Genomic DNA, 14503 nt, shown 5'->3' with positions numbered 1-14503 from the left:
CTCCCACAAATATTTACCTTATGCCTCATCCTGTTGCTGAGTTAAATTTGACTCAGAGTCTGGACAAAAATATTAGAAGTTAAAGCAAAGAGGTGAGTATAAACCTGGCAAGATGTTAATGGTGAGAGAAAACCAGGAGCCAGGGACCACAATGAGGCAGCAGGTCAGAGCAAAGAAGAGAATTTGAAAATAGAGAGAGAAGGAAAAGAAAGAGAAGGAGGTAGATTGATGACTATCTGTTGACTCAGTAAAGCTCTAAGAGCACCCTTATAGGGGGTCTTTCCATTATTCATCGGCTTGGCTCAGCTGTACAGACTCAGAATTTTGAATTTTGTGTTCACAAACGAATGGGCCACCTTTTTGGAAATCAACTCCTAATAAATTAGTCCATCAAAATAAAAAGTTTAGTTTTATAATCCACATGTTTATTTTTAATAATAGATGTTTCTTCCCAAAGTCATAAATGCCAGACACTGCTCCCTGGTACCTATTATTGATAAACTTGAGAAATAAAATTAGCAATCAGAGACTTGCTCTTGGTAAGCAAAGCATCAGCTCAAAGAATGGTCTAGAAGTGTATTTCACAAGGAATAGACTAATCCTCCCTTGCTTCCAGCATATCCAAAATGCTCATCCAGGCAAAAGAACTAAAGCTGAGAGAACTGATGGCATTGAAAATCTGCTCCATCTCCTGAAGGTAGGACCAGACAGGCATCTAGAATAACCAAACTCCAAGCTACAGGTTTGGAAGAGAACAGAAGGAATCAACATAGATGTGCATACATACCCCTGTTTCCCCGAAAATAAGACAGTGTCTTATATTAATTTTTTCTCCCAAAGTTGCGCTAGGTCTTATTTTCAGGGGATGTCTTATCTTTCCATGCGTCAGGTCTTATTTTTGGAGGATGTCTTATTTTTGGGGAAACACGGTACTACCCTCAGAGTGGGCATTTGAAATAGTTCGTGATATTTAATCCTGGAGATAACATCTTACCATCCTCTAATTTTCAGATAAGAACACGCAGGCAAGGGACGTCGCTAATGACCTAGGTAAGATCACACTCCTGGTTAGACTTTGAAAGCTGGCCCATGAAACATAATTGTTGGAGATTCCTGGACACCAAGATTGCAAATATGAAGAGTCCACTGCCATCATGAGGAGAGCTCAGTGGTTGGAGATAGTATAAATGGAATAAAACTGTCCACATGCTAACACATTTGAGCAATCAATGGTAATCAACAAGTACTTAGCGTGGCCCTGAGGTTTCTTATACTTAGGCTCTGACATGGAATGATAACCTTATGATTTGTCATAAGGCAAAGGGCAGTTATGATCTAAAGCTTATGAATAATGTGGGCTGTGTCCCTAGGCTGAGGCCGAAAAGAGCCCAGCTGATTCAAAATAGATGTCTTCTAATGAAAAGCAAATGCAACTCTGACAAACATGATTAGTACAAGCTACACTCGATAGAGGGAAAGATACCCTGAGAGTGTGTGATGGCAAACATCTGGATTTGGGGGGGATGGGTGACGACTGAATTGAACTGCACGTGTTTGGACAGCTGGATTATATCATATTTAGGGCAGTGTCTTCTCACCACCCTTGCCCCAGCTTCCCACCCAAGGAAAATAAGTTACTTCGCCAAACCAGTCCCAGGTCTTGTTTCTAATCTCCACTGGGGCGCCGCCGATGGTTGGGGCTGGCGGCCTTCACTTCATCAAGCGGCTGACCTGCAGCCCGAGGCTCAGGGGTCATGCAGGAAGCTGAGAGCCTTCCAAGCATAATCTTAGCACTCGGGAGGCTTAGGGAATGAATCTCTCTCTTGTTTCTGAAAGGGCAAAGCCGTGTCATCTTGTTGCTGTTCCGTTTCTTTGCTCTCTGCTCAGAAAAGGAAACAAGGTCAGCAGATCCAAAGGCTTTTTTTTTTTTTTTTTTTTTTTCCTTCCCCAGCAGTTCAAGGTCCCTGTTCAAAGTGACATTTTAGAATGTCCTTGTTTTCCCATAGGTTTCACGTGATCAGGGACTGTTTGTTTAGCTTCCTGCAAACGAAGGAAGTAAGGAAGAGATCAAAGGTGTGAGTCCGGCTTCTGAACGGGAATTTTCATTGAGGCGGTGCTCCCTGGAATGAAACAATGCAACAGCCATGCTGGCCAACACAAAGGGGCTGGCTGAGTAGATGGTGGGACATTCATGGCTGCACACTCCGGAGCTATTAAAATCCTGCTTTTACACCAACACGTTATGGCGCAGAGCAGAGGTTTTCAGCCTTTTCCATCACAGGGCACACAGAGACTAATTACTAGAATTCTGTGGCACACCAAAAATATATATATATTTTTGCCAATCTGACAAAAAAAAAAAAAAAAAATAGGTACAATTTTGATTCATTCACACCAGGTGGCTATTGTTGTGTTGGCTGTTTTTGTTTTGATTGTTTGTTTGTTTGTAAAAATCTAAGGGAAAAGAGGTCAGTGTCCCTAACTAAATAATCAGGTATTGTATGTTTTAAAAATTCTTGCGGCACACCAGTTGAAAATCACTGGCATAAAAAATGTTTACAATAAAACATATTAACAGTTAAAAGAAAAAAAGTCATCCTCAGTTTTGTTTAAGAAACATTATTAAAGATAATAATGAAAGGATCTGTCCCCAAACTGTTAACAGGAATGTGGGTGGTGTCCATATAATTTATCATCCAACAGAAACATTCTTTAAAATAAAGTAAAAATGAAAAGAGGTACTAAAAAGAATTAAAATTATATGATATTTGAAATAGTTACTTATTAACTGACCCATGTTTTTATTATATTGGTAAATCTAAAAGTATACCTATTAAAAATCATCTTCAAAATGTTAAGAAATTGCTTAAAAACTAAAAATAATATCTCTGTATATTAAAACCACAAAAGGAAATTCTTTATATTGATTATTTGATCATTAAAATATACCATCAACAGCCCGGCTGGTGTGAATCAGTAGTTGAGATTCAACCTATGAACCAGGAGTTCATGGTTCTATTCCCAGTTAGGACTATGCCCAGGTTGTGGCTCAATTCCTAGTGTGGGGCGTGCAGGAGGCAACCAATCAATGATTCTCTCTCATCATTGATGTTTCTATCTCTCTCACTCCCTCTTCCTTCCTCTCTGAAATCAATAAAATATATGTATATGTGTGTGTGTGTGTGTGTGTGTGTGTGTGTGTGTATATATATATATATACACATATACACACATATATATAAGTACCATAAACAATTATTATTTGGGCAATATTCACATCGTTTAGTACATATTGATGTACTTTAATCCATCTCTTAGTGAATCTGACTAATACCATATCACTGAATGTATTTATTCCAATATGGCATTGAATTTTTCAAACATTGCCTGAAATCTTTTTCAAATATAAACGCATTTTAAGGTTGTGATAGATTGCAAAACAGCTCCAGTTTGCCACCCTCCCTGTATCCACACCCTCTCCCAGGTAACTTTGCTGTTCCCCCCATACCCCCTGCCCCACTCTGACCCTAGGCCTAGCCATGTGACTTGCTTATGTGATACAAATGTGATAACAAGTGTGATACAAGCAAAGTCTGGAACAGCTATTCTCATGAGATCGTACCCCAGCTGCCTGCTGAGAATAAGGACAGGGAGCAGAGTGGAGGCTCCCCTGAGCCAGCCTAGGCCAGTGAACAGCCAGCTCATACCCCCATAAGGAAGCAAGCCCAGCCAGGGTCAGCAGGGCCCCTCCCGGCCCAGCCCAGAAATGTGGGCACAGCAAAGGCACGGAAAGATGGGGCCAGGTGGCTGATACATACATATACCTTTGGCTCAGTGGATAGAGCGTCGGCCTGCGGACTGAAAGGTCCCGGGTTCGATTCCGGTCAAAGGCATGTACCTTGGTTGTGGGCACATCCCCGGTAGGGGGTGTGCAAGAGGCAGCTGATCGATGATTCTCTCTCATCGATGTTTCTAATTCGCTCTCCTTCTCTCTTCCTCTCTGTGAAAATCAATAAAATATATATATAAAAAAAATTAAAAAAATTAAAAATAAAAACATCATTAGCAAGAAAGAAACCATAAATAATCCAGCAATAACTTCATGGTCAAGAAGGCGAGGAACTGAGAGAAAGAAATTTGTAAAATGCCTACGAACAAACGAGTTGAGGCAGGCAAGCTCCCCAAACACCATGTGGGTAGTAATGGCAGGGCTGAGGAGTCACCGTCTGATGGCTGAGGAGTCACCGTCTGAGGAAGCATGAGTGTGCATTTCTTTTCTATTTGGAGTGGGGGAAAAGCAGACCTTGACATATGTATGTCTTGCAATTTATGCAGCTGATTTTTTACACTTCCAAGGGTCTCGCCGTGTCCCCACAGTAAGAAAACTCTTTCTTTGGGAAGGTGATGGAGGAGGTGGCACAGACCTCTGTGTCTTCCGGACACGCCACAGATGTTTACATAAATATTACTATTTTATCCTCACAATAGCCCTGATGGTAGAGATCTGAAGCTCATAGTGTAAGGTGACCAGACGTCCCGCTTTTGGAGGGACAGTTCTGATTTTTAACAATTTGTCCCGCGTCCCGCAGCATTTTTAAAAAGTCCCGATTTTTGGAAAGAATGCACGACAAGCTAAGGAACAGCGGGAGAACGGGAAGGGAATATACGGTTTTCGGCGGCCATGTGGCTATTTAGCCAGGATATGAGTTTCATATTATTTTTGTTAATTTTATAATGCTAAATTTAATAATAAATAATTGTTGAGAAATTATTATGGAGAACTGCTTATCAAAGTTCGCATTGTTGATCAGTTGTTAGAATTCGACCACCATTGTTTGGACTTAATGAACAATGGCGTTTTAGGGGGATTGGCAACAACGAAAACATTTTGTAACTGTCTCTCAGACAATGCACATCGTACTGCGTGCTAGTAAGCTAGATATAGACCAAATTTTTAATCAAGAATCCCTCCTCCCCCATCAATGGTGTCCCGCTTTACCAATGTTAAAATCTGGTCACCTTATCATACTGGCAAAGTAAGTAACACAGAGGGTGAGAGGCAGATCTGAAATTTATCCCAAATCTATGCCTTTGCCACCACCCCCGCTGCTCCCAGGCAAAGTGAGCGAACTTCGGTGATTTTTTTTTTTTTAATTTTCCCCTTCGTTGGTGCTCACAGGACTTCTATTCTTTGCTCAGCATTCCCATTCGATGACAAAGAGCAGCCCTCAGCAAGTGGGTGGTTATTCCGAAGCCAGTTATTAAGCTGCCTTAGACTCTGGTCAGCACACAGACATCTCAAATAAGTGGGCGGAAAGCACAAGCCCAGCACTGGCTCCGAGTTATATCCAGAAAGCCCCGAGTCGTTGGACCCTTAAGACGGGGGTGTTCACAGTCAGCATCTATACTTTTCTTTAAAGGGGGTTGTTATTCAGGAACTGGGGAACGTCTTTCCGTTTGAAGAGCAGGTATTCGCATCCGCCTGTAACATTTAGCAAATGCCCACACAAGCATGTGGAGACCGGAATTCCACTTGGTATGCGTCTGTATTAATTTGTGTTTAAATGTTAATAGCAAGTATCTGAGGAGCACCTCAGAAAGGATTGCCAAGTAAGCGTCTGAAGCCAGCTGGATGAGAAGTCCTGTGATTATAATCAGCTCTGAGGCGCGGAGCTGCTTCCTGTGTTCTGGGATCATTTTTCACTCTCCCACAGGCACTCTGTAACACACCCCGCAAGCCCGTGGAAGGCCACAGAGTGGAGCGCCTTCTGTCTATCCAGAGGCCCCAACGAGGAGGCTTCTCTTCCCGCCTCTGAAGGCACCACACAGCCTGAGGGCACATCAGGGATGGCCCGGTCGGTCGGTCGGTGAGACCGTGTGTAGGGGCTGTTCGTGTGCCCAGATCTGCTTTCACAGAGCTCCCCGTTTTTGCTGAACCAGTAGATGATCACAGGAAATTGGTTATTCAGGGTGGTATGTGGATGGGGATCAAGACGATGGACTTCTTTTTCCGTTTTTGCTCATTACTGAGGCTTGCGAATTGTGTCATAATCACCTCTTAAGATGAGAAACGGATAGGAGTCTCTCTAGTTCCGAAACAAAGAATAAATACGCCACATCCCGGAGTTTGAATGTTGAAATAGAGAATCTGTAAAGTACCGTGTTTCTCAGTGTGTGCTGCCATAGCAAAGCAGAAATGGTAAGGAGGCTTTGTGATTCATTGGATCTACGAGTGCTGGAGGAATGTCACCCTCCCCATATGGTCATTCCTGTGTGACTAGGGGATTCAGAAAAAGAGGAAGAAGTAAGTTGCAGGCTCCTCCCAGGAACCTGGCCCCGCCCCCTGCACCCTTGTCTCCCCTTGGCTGTCTTTTATGAGCTGATTTGTGCACTGAGTTTACAAGTGACCCATGGGAACACGGGTTCTTTTGTAAATTGATGCTGCCTCCTGTCCAAGCAGAATTTGAAAATGTGGAAACGTGTTTTCTCGGATGAGCCTATGCCTCAGCCCACAGTGTCCACCGCCACGGTTACCTTGGACACCAAGATTAGCTCTACCTCCATGTCAAATATGTGAGGAAGGAACGGTGTTTGTTAGAATTAGGTTTGGCTGAATGGAACAGTAAATCCAGAAAAATATCGGCTATAACAAGTTGAAAGTTGACTTCTCTTTCAGGTAAATGTAGACTATTCGTGTGCAGAAAAGTTAACATAGCACGCTCCTTAGAAAGGTCTGCTTGCAGGGTCCGCCGTTAGCTAGCATCTGAACTTGGTTCTCATGGTGCTGAGTCAACAATGAGCCATCTAATTTTGCTTACTGGTATAAACGACCAGCAATCCCTGCCACAGAATGAGAGAAAATAGTGGGGATCACGTTTAGAAATTGAGATCAAGGATCTTATCCCACTAAGCACTGTACCTAGTGAGGATTTTAGCAGAGAGTGCCTAACATGGGGGCTCCAAACTGGGCGCTGAGCTCTCATGGGCTTCCCCGTGTAGAAACATCACTCAGGCTGCTGCATTTTCATTGCTGGGGGAAGAGTGCGTTCGGTGTGACTCCTCCCAGGAGGCAGAGCGCACAAGGAAGTCTGCACCTGGATTCCTCCAGGCTCCACCCTGGAGGAATAGAGAACTCTAAAATGCTGGCTAGACACGTGACTGCCTAGAATAAAGACATTTCCCAGCAGCCTTTGCAGCTGGGTGTGCCCTTTTCTCCTCTGACCCGGTTGTGTGTCCTCACTGCATGCCCGTAACAAATCTTAGCCGTGAGCACAGCCATCCGCTGAGTCCTCTGTGTCCTTCTCACAAGTCTCCGAACGTGGGGGTGGTCTTGGGGAACATGAAACAGTTCAGGGCCAGGGGGCCAGCTCCACAGTGATAGGGGCCTGGGTTCCCGCTGCCTTTGGTTTGCCTTCCTCAACTGCATCTGGACCTTGTGGTCCCGGGTGGCTCTTCCTTATGTCTGCATTTCAACCTTCAGGAAAAAGGAAAGGAACAAGAGAAGACCAGCGGCCCCCTCCCCCCCATCCTCCCTCCGCCCAGTAATTAATTACAGTTCTAACTATTATACAAATCAATTACATTCCATTGCCCAGAATTTAGTCAGAGAGCCACACCCCGCTGCAAAGGCTGCTGGGAAATGTCTTTATTCTAGGCAGTCATGTGTCTAGCCAGCATTTTAGAGTTCTCTATTGAGGAAGAGAGAATGGATATTGGGAAGCAAGTCTCTGCTACAGAAAGCATGAAAACAGTGGGATATTTTTTTTTAATTGAAATCAAGTTAAGAATCTTTATACCAATAAGCAAAATTAGACAGCTCAAAGTATTATCTCAATTTTAGGCTGGATCTTCTAAACAGTGAAAAAGAGGCAGGCTTCCTGCCTATAGAAAGATTTATTCTGGGACCAGTGAACAGATGCTAAGCCATTTACAAGCTATTAAATGATTTACATATGGAAAGAACTGAGAATTCCTGGACATTGACTCCCTACCACTTTCCTCACTCTTAATCTCTCACTTCATTAAATATATATATATATATATATATATATATATATATATATATATATATATTTCTAAAAATAATGTATTTCGACTGGAAATCTTTAAACCAAATGGAAAAAAATCAAGCCCATGGTATTTGGTTCTCTATACCCGTACATCTCATAAAACACCTACTCCAGAGGACTTCACAAAGCCAATATATTTTAACTCTTGTCCTCAAGGGATTTCCAGTACAACGCCTGGTAATATTGAACAAAGTGCTATATTTTCATGCCAATATTCTACCACCAACCTACCACAGATGCATGGCTTATGACCCTAGACATTTATGGATGGTCTCCATGGAGGTCTATGGACAGCCCTGATATGTGCCAAGTTATGTATGGAAATGTGCACTTTTCTGTCCATTTCACCAGCTGATCAAAGGAGTCTAATGCCCCATGATTACAAAATTCCGTTCATGGTTTAATTTCTCCTTACATAGATGATAGATATGCTGTGACCCACTCAGGGCTACTTTCCTGGCGGCCTGGAGACAAGAAGCAGAGCAATGTAGCAGGTCGTAGGGGTTTAGAACTTAGAAGTTGGGTTGCAACTAGAGAATAACTCCACCAAACACCTTTCCTCACTCCTAAATGATATGTCTGCCTGTCATTCAGGATAGCTTTGTGTCTCCTGGAGCACCAGTTAGTGCCAATCCAGGCACCTCCATTTTCCATGTCAGTCCCATGCCAGGAAGCTGTGTGCTCTGAGGACTCTGTTGAGGGGTGGAAGGAGTCAGTTCTATTGCTAGCAGGAAGAGAAGGGAATGAATTGTGGGTTAAGGATCTGTCTCTATCACAGTGTGGACTCTCTTTTACAGAAACACTCAGAGGCAGGAGAGTGTGATAAAAAGAGTAGGACTTTTGAGTGAAACGCACACCTTGGAATCCTGTGTCTCTCACTTTACATCTGTGTGATTTTGACCATGTCAATTTACTTCCATGAACCTCAGTTCCCTTCACTATAAAATTGAAATCATAATGCCAATTGAAATCATAATCATCACAGACATAGGAAGATTGAAGATTATATGTTTATAGTGCTTGGTACATAGAAAAGGTGTGTGTGTGTTGGGGGCGGGGGGGGGGGGTGTGCTGTGTATATCTATGTGTATATCCATATCTGTATATATTTTACCAAGTTCCGCAAGAAGGAAGATACAGCAAATGTAAGTTATCAGGTTGCATTGACCTTGCAAACAGAAATGAGATGCGTTTCCCTTGCAAAAGTTCCATTTATTCTGTGCCCTTGACTAGAGGGCACACTCATTTTTGAGAAGGGAAAGAGGCAAAATTCTTCCCTTATGTTAATGGACCAGCAGAGTTAGAGTCTAAGACGCTGTCAAATAATGGATTGAGAGCATCCACATTGGGTTATCTTCACCAGGAACATTACCAGTTTGAACTGAATATTTTATCCTTCCCTGTGATATACTTATCTTCTCTGGTTTTCAGAATACTGTTTTTTCAAGACTGTTTACCTGCTAACCCTACCTCAAACCTTTCCCCAGTTTCTCACGGGCAGGACAAACTGCTTCCTTCACTCTAGTTCCAAAACTAGGACTTCTGCCCCATTCATGCCTGGGTGGTTGCTGGGGTCACATGTCTGCATAAAATAAAAGACCACAAGCAACTCGAGGGCAAAGACCGAATTTTATAGTTTATTTATCACTGTCTCCCTCCCTCTCTGGCCTTTAGTCCAAAACTTCACACATAACACATGCAAAATGATCAATGGTGGCTAAATGAATAAAGAAATCCCTCCTTGGCCACTCCAGCTCAAACATTCCAGTGACTCTATATTCTGACTCTATATTCTAAAAAATGAACCGGTTTGGCTCAGTGGATAGAGCGTCAGCCTTTGGACTGAAAGGTCCCAGGTTCTATTCCGGTCAAGGGTATGTACCTTGGTTGCGGACACATTCCCAGTAGGGGGTGTGCAGGAGGCAGCTGTTCGATGTTTCTAGCTCTCTATTCTCTTCCCTTCCTCTCTGTAAAAAAAAAAAAAAAAAAAAAAAAAAAAAAAAAAATTAATAAAATATATTTTTTTTAAATGAAGACTTCTTATCTGATAAAGGAACATATTGGGGATAAAGAACAGATTGTTTTACATGTTAAACATATTCTGAGGAAGATCTGAAACATTTCACTATGTTCAAAAGTCATGCATCTCTCAGTAACTAAATATAGCTCTCAGTGTTGTTTATCTTAAGTCGCTTAACCTCTCCAACTTCTCCTTCCTCTTGGCCCGATGCTGGTAATAATACTTGACCAGCCTACCACACAAGACTACTGTGATGAGAAGCAAATGAAATCAGGATGTGGGTGAAATCTCTTTGGGAAACTCTAAATCACTGGAAGATCTGAGGTCACGGTTCCAGAAGTGGCTTCCCATTTTATGGAACATGAAAGTTAAGCCCCCCATTTTGACCTTCTGGCCCAAGAGCTCCATAATCTTCCACGGCATCGGTTGCTTTTTCTTCTTGGTTTGAGCAGTGACCTCTCATCTCCCATAGCTACCCCATTTCAAGACGTGGGGGTCACTTGATAGAGAGTTCCGAGTGAATCCTGCGAATCAACACACTCCATGATCTGATCCAACCTTTCATTTTACCCCATAAGAGCTCAAACCTGCTATTTCCTCTTCCTACCAGCGATGGACTTCCTCTCGCTTTCTGCCCCGGAATGGACAATAATCTACCATCTTGAAAGGAAATTTTGCAAAAACAAATTTTCACTGAAGTGATGGATGAAGGCCACCCTCACTGTAAAGATGCTGAGCTTTCACAAAAAAAAAAACAGAGCAGACTGTAAATTTGTACCTTAGCATCCATCTAAGATTATGGTCTGGTTTCCTAAGGCTACAATCTACTACAGTTACAAAGAGAGTTTGATTATGGACTCAGTGATATGGTTTTAGAATTATGCTGGAGAGGAGGGGAAAAGAGTGCAAAATCTTCCAGGAAACAGGAAAAGGCCTGGAAGATCAAAAGGCTCTTGTCCCCAAAGTAAGCTCTCATTATTCATACAATCCTTTTTAAACGCCGAGCAGGGCCCAGAGGAAGCACAGCAGATAAGTGATATCCAGAGTGCAAGAGGCCTCCTCTTGGGTCTGAGCAATACAGAATATAAAAGAGTAATTCAGCAGAAGGGGATAGGATTGCTGCTGGGGGGCAGGGGGGTGCTACCATGCTATGGATGCCTTGGATGTGAAGCATTTTTAATAGTTTTATTTTTTTAGAGGAGGGTTTCTCAACTTTGGCATGACTGATACTTTAGACCAGATAATTCTTTGTTGTAGGGGCTGTCCTGCACATTGTAGGGTGTTAGTAGTCTCCCAGCCTCTATCCACTAGATGCCAGTAGCATCCCCCAGTTGTAACAACCGAAAAGGCTCCCTAGGGGGCAAAACAGCCAACCTCTTTTGAATGTTTAAGAACTTTCCGTTGAAAACCATTGTTCTGGAGCCCGTAAGTATTGGGAGGTATAGGCGTCAGCTCCTAGCTCCCCACTCTCATGCTCATTTCAAAGCATGAAATAGGTTCAAAGTGTGGTTTAAGAATGTAATACTGCCCTCTGGTTTTACTCAGACAGAAACAAAGTAGGCGAAGCTGGTGTGAAGGCATGGACGTGGGAGGAGGGCAGGACTGTTCTGAAAGGAACTGAAGGTATGGTAGGTTAAGGAATATAATTCTGGGGCAAGGAGGTCCAACTGGTAATACTGCAAGGAAGTTCTATACAGGGGAGATTGCTTAGGCCCATTCACTCAGGTAGGAAGAATCTGATCTATACCACAGGCCAAGGAGAGCAAGATTCAAGAGTCCAGAGGGTGAGAGACCCAACACCAGTACCAGCAACAGCCAGTGAAACTGATTTCTGGCCGGAATTGGCACTAGAACTGGGTCTCCGGCCTGTAAGACGGATGCACTTTTCACTGACTCAGCTTCAAAATTGTACCTTCACTATGTACAAAAGGTTCTATGTTGTGGTGTTGCCTTGGGATGCTCTGAGCTAAATTTATTCAGAACCCAATTTAAATGGGCTTAAACAGCAAGAGCATTTACTATCTCAGATTATAAGAAGACCAGAGGTGAAATATCTTTGGGTTTGGATTATTTCGTGGCTAAACAATGTCATTGAGTACCCAGATTCTTCTCGCCTTTCTACTCAGTGGGTTAGCTTGTCCTTAGCCAATTCCCTTCATGGCTTCCAACATCATAACCTAGAGGCAATGGCAGAAGAAATCATTTCCTGGATATCTCTGGGAAAAGGGAGAGACTTCACTTTAATTGGCCTCCTTGGGCCTGGAGATGGAGCTCAACTACCTTGAGCCAATGGTGCTGCAGATCCAGACAATATGGTGATTCATCAGCAAGGGAGAAATAGAGAGCTGCTACTGAGCAGACATCCAAGGGCATCTACTACACATGGATGACATAACTTAAATAAACTTCACTGCAATTCTGTGAGGGAGATACTGCTATTAATTTGGTTTTACAGATGAGGAATTTAGTAAAGTGGAAGCTTTGCCCAAATGATGGGTTAAGGTTTCAAACAGGTGGTCAGAGTCATTCCATGCTGCACTAATGTGTCCCGACCACACACACACACACACACACACACACACACACACAAAACCTTATATGGACTGAACTGGATTACTGCTAGTACCCTGCTCCATTAGTTTCCAGAAGTAGATCACACTTGCAAGATCTTATCTGAAGAATTAGTAGGCTTTTTCGAGTGTGTGTGTGTGTGTGTGTGTGTGTGTGTGTGTGTGTACAGAACAGCTAATTAGAGAGTTTTCCTTTTTTTTCTCTTTCATTCTTCCCTCTTTCCCTGCATCTCTCCTGACTTACTCTTTCACTCTCTTTATACACCTAAGTCAATAAACATAGACTTTTTGAAGCTACCACCCCCATTGCCACCACTGCTTTCAGAAGTAAGCTTCATCTAAAAACTTCAGGGGGCGCCTGTAAAATTGCCTTGGATCAGGCAACTTGAAGTGTCCCATTTTGGCCAAGATCTGGCTACATCTCTGCCCACCAGGTGAGGACTCTGTGGGTCAAGAGGATGTGTTCCAGGAGCCTGTGCCCCCAAGGACAGACCTCATCCAGAGTGTTTGCACCTCTAGACCTGAGTAACAACCACGGAGCAGTAGTGTGTGTGGCTGGAGTGAGGATAGAAAGGGCAGGGTGTATGGAGGGTGACTGGGGGCGGGAGGGAGAGGCACAGCCTGCAGCCTGATACAGGAAATCGATCTTCCATGCTGCCGAGTTCAAGCTCAGATCTTTGAGGAGTCCAGGAGGTCTGGACCAAACCTGGCCTCCCAGGTCTCTATAAAGGTATCATTGTCAAGGCAGAGAATAAAGCATCTTATCTAACATTCTGTTAAGTTGATTATAACTTCTAAATGTCTAGATGTAAGGCATATAGAACTTCCATTTGTACCATGACCTGGGCCCTGCAAACCTTCAGGGCCTCTAGCAAGAGACGGAAACTTTCTGGATGCCCTTTCTGTCTCTCCACCATTGTTTCAGCTGCTCCTCCTTAGATCCCCTGCCTATGGAGACAGTGGTTAGCAATGGCCCCAAGACCTCCCTTTCTTTCTTTCTTTCTTTCTTTCTTTCTTTCTTTCTTTCTTTCTTTCTTTCTTTCTTCCTTCCTTTTTTTCTTTCTTTCTTTCTTTCTTTCTTTCTTTCTTTCTTTCTTTCTTCATTCATTTATTCATTCATTTATTCATTCATTTATTCATTTATTTTATTTCAGAGAGAAAGGGAGAGGAAGAGAGAGAATAGAAACTTCAATGATGAGAGAGAATCATTGATTGGCTGCATCCTACAGGCCCCACACTGGGGAGCGAGCCCACAACCCGGGCATGTGCCCTGACCAATAGGAATCAAACCATGACCTCCTGGTTCATAGGTCATGCTCAACCACTGAGCCACGCTGGCCAGGCAGACCTCACGTTGTGGACACTATTTCAGATACAAAGAGTCCCTCTCTCAGGTCCCTCAGAGCTACAGCAAGCCCCTATCCCTCCTTAACCCTGTCTTCATCGGTAGCTACAATCCTCATCTCGGCAGTGGGACTAACTAGGAGAGATGGGAGGCGGTGGGAGGCCACTTCAATGAAACCCCGGAGGCAGAGACCACTGTTTTGAATCCTCAGCTTCTAGGAGAGCTCCTGGCGAAGTTCAGGGGCCAAATGGAGACCTTCTGTCTTACCTGGACACAAGCCAGGAAAAGGTAAGATCTTATTTTTAGAAATCAAACACCAATTGGGAAGGGAAAATTTTATGAAACTATCTTCAACAGTAAACAGAGATGGTCACAGCTCACAGCTAAATTTCATTTAGAAATGAAAATTGTATTTCCGTGAAATTCATTCAATGTTAAATCCACTGAGAAAATTCTATGCATGCAGTTAGGTCAGACTCCAGATTAGCAAAACTGACAG

Source organism: Pipistrellus hanaki (assembly GCF_964339955.1).
Source record: "Pipistrellus hanaki genome assembly, chromosome: 1".
NCBI lineage: Eukaryota > Metazoa > Chordata > Mammalia > Chiroptera > Vespertilionidae > Pipistrellus > Pipistrellus hanaki.
Note: the sequence above shows the minus strand (reverse complement) of the source record.